Below are 3,505 nucleotides of genomic sequence, written 5' to 3' on the forward strand. Positions count from 1 at the left end.
ATCCCAGATTCTGGGTAGAGGCTTAAATAATTGAATATTAATATGTCATTATTGAAAGAAACCATGCTTTCTCTGATATAATGTTTACTCTTCTTGTCTGCACTTAATATTAGAAAAAATGTTCATGGGAGTCAGTACAGATTAGTAGATGCAGAGTTGATCCAGAAGCCAGAGAAAATGAGAGTTCAAATTCCAATTATTTCACTAGTATGTATTATGGAGATACTGACAACATATATTGGTAGAGGAAATTTCTGCACTTTGAAATTCCCTGTACCAGTGAAATCAAGTTTCAGTTCTTATCTCTATTCAGGTATTATGGAGAATCTTTCTGGGACCAATGGAGAGAAATCAAAGAATCACTGAAATGGAATGAATTTTGGAGATTATCTAGTCTACTTAAAAACTAAATGGGAAGTCATCTTAACACATCTCAGAAGACTGATAATCCTGTTTCTACTTGAAGACATCTTGTTTGAGGGAATCCAGTCCTTACTGAGATATGCTATTCCACTTTGGGACAATTCTGATTCTTAGGAATTTTAGCCTTATGTAAAACACATACACCTTGGCAGTAGGTAGGGGCCAAAAATTAAATAGCTTGAACTTCTTCAGGCCCCAGATAGGTTTTAGAGACAGACTGAAGATGGTTGGTCATCATGGGTCGCATTACAAACACAAGAGTGCTTAGTGGCAACCCACCTGCCAAGTTACATGATGGGCACAATAGCAACTCATGAAAGGCAGGTTGAATAGAACATAAACAAAACATTCTTTATATCTTTAGTTTCTTTTATAGCCTCCACAATTTTTGGTCTCCAGAAATCCTTTGGTACACTGCAAGTTGTTTGAGGGCTATATGTTGTGCAGGCCTGCCTTGCATCAAGCCTATGTCTGCTTTTGTCAATTTCAACCACACTTCCTGCTTCTTTCTTCTGGGGCAAAGTGAAAAGAGTCTAAACTGTCTAAAACAGCTCAACTTTACAATATTTTTTCTCTTCTCCATAGTAAATATTTATAGTTCCTTCAATTACTCCATGGCCACTCCATTGCCATCATTTAGATATACTTCCGCTTGTCAATCTTCTTCCCAATATGTGGTGATGACAAAAACTGAATACAATATGTCAGATATGGCCTGACCAGGGTAGAGTCTAGTGAGACTATTGTCCCTGGATGTCATTCCTTTGTTAATGTGCCTTAAGATTACATCAGACTTTTTTTTTTTCCCTGACATATCACACTATGGTTCCATATTGAAAATATTGCCTACTAAAAATCCCAGCTCTTCTTTTCACAGGAACTGTTCTCTAACTATGCTTGCTCACCCAAAACTTGTAAATTTGATTTTTTTAATGCTTAAGTAAAGAACTTTACATTAGTCAAGTCACTGTTAAGCATTTAAGTATCTAAGTCAAACATGTTGTTAAGGATATTTCATTGTTTCCCTTGTGTTGTGTCACTTTTTTTTTCTTTCTCTCTTTCTTTAACAGATATATTACTAAGAGTTAGCTCTTAGAATTCAAGTGTAAAATTGAACATATACTAATTTTATTCTTTCTCTTGCTCCCAGGTGGAATTAATCTAAAAAACATGAAAACTGATCACTGAACTAATGACTCTGGATGAGTGTAATTTTATGTAAATCCTAAAGGATTCTACAATTAGGAATGGATTTGATTTCAACTTCATTGTTCATTTTCTCCTAATTGACACAATAATTTAATTCCAAACATAATAAGATAGTTCCCTTCTCTTGTTACACCTGTGAGCTTTTTACAGTTTCCTCACTCAGTGTCTTAGAGGGATTAGAAAGAGAAAGAAACAACAACTACAGAAACTTACTGAAGGACCTGGTTACAGTATTGTATTTCTATCTCTCATGTAGAGAGGTTATTTATTCGTAAAATAAGAAGCGTCAGTATCAAATAGCGTTATTCATCAGAATCCCTCCACAATAGTCCATGTTATATAAACAGTGGAACTACTCCTGAGTTCTATCAACAGCAGGCATTACCACAAAAAGAAAAATCCATACAATCACATTTCTTTTAAGTGTTACAGAGATGCAGGCTGCCAACAGCTAGGGAAAAGATAATAATGATAATGGTAATATCTTCTCTTTGGAGAGTAGTTGATAATTTTCAAAGCCATTATATCATTTAATCCTTATGATATCTCTAATGATACAGGTGAAGTAGGTTTTCTTATCTCTTTTTTCATGGATGATAAATATTCTGCAATCCAGTGGTACTGGCTTCCTTGCTATTTGTCAAACACAACATTCCATCTTCCAAATCAATGTTTTCACTCTCTATTCCCCATTACTGAAATTTTCTCCTTTCTCAAATCCACCTTCTACCATTCTTGCCTAAAGAACCAGTAGACTTCTTTCAGATCTCTACTAAAGTTTTACTATCTATAAGAAGATTTTTTTTCCAATTCTCATAATGCAAGTGCCTTTTTTTTATGATTACCTTCATTTTGTCTCATAGAAATATTGTTTGCACATAGATATTTGTATGCTATCTCTCTCATTAATCTGTAAGCTCCTTGGGAATAGGAACTGTCATTTGCCTTTATATTCCCAACACCTAGTACTATACTTGACATACAGTAGGCATTTAATAAATTCTAGTTGAGCTAATGGATCACGGAAAAGAAAGAAAGAAATGTTAAATAACTACACAAAGATAACAAACAGATAGTTACAAGGCAGGAATTAAAAGTTGCTTGGTAAACATGTTCTTTCAGGGTTATCAGTCATGTCCTCAGCTCCTGAAAAGGGAATAGGTATTAATGATTTCAAAGGTCAAAGGACTTTGGTATAAACTCAACCCAATTCAAAGACATAGCACAAGAGAAATACATCTATCTGAGGAGAGAAATTTAATAATAGAGAATCTCTGTGTGTCCAAGGTTTCTTTAAAAATTAATAAAAGATACAATATTGAAAAAATACATATAAAATTAAAACTAGAAGAATCCTTTGGGGTAGTTTAAAGTTGCAATGACATAAGATAGAAAGAACACTTTACTCAATGGTTATCTAAATCAGGACCCAGAAATATCTCAACAGTCTAGAATATTGAACTAAGTCTAAGAACTGAATTTTGATATAGATGAATACAAAGTTTGTTTTTTTTTTAATTTAGATACAAATGCTATCTAAGGATTAGGGCATACCCAGAACCTTTGAATTAATGTAGAAATTAGGTCTGAGGGTTGATGTAAATGAACAATTTCTCTCTAGCTCATTGCACTCTTCCCTGGAGCATAATTCAGAAACTATGTAACTGCAGCTTAAGTATAGCACATGCCTGTGAGGTCTTCCTGCTTTATGTTTTTTGTTGATTTAAAAAAATTTCCCTTGAGATTCTTCACCACTTTTTTTCTTAAAGATGATTTTTTATAATTTTCCTACTTTGATATTGTAATACATTTTAAATTAGTTTATAGAGTATTGATACTTTTATTGTTTCCTGTCCTACCCATGAAGCAATTA

General features: G+C 33.6%; 1 pseudogene; it reads left to right on the top strand.

The window, feature by feature from the left end:
* Positions 1-1,512, top strand: part of LOC140522944 (deoxynucleoside triphosphate triphosphohydrolase SAMHD1-like) — a 12,177-nt pseudogene extending 10,665 nt beyond the window's left edge.
* Positions 1,513-3,505: the final 1,993 nt, after the last annotated feature.

The sequence above is a fragment of the Notamacropus eugenii genome, chromosome 2 (assembly GCF_028372415.1).
Source record: "Notamacropus eugenii isolate mMacEug1 chromosome 2, mMacEug1.pri_v2, whole genome shotgun sequence".
In the NCBI taxonomy this organism is placed as follows: Eukaryota; Metazoa; Chordata; class Mammalia; order Diprotodontia; family Macropodidae; genus Notamacropus; species Notamacropus eugenii.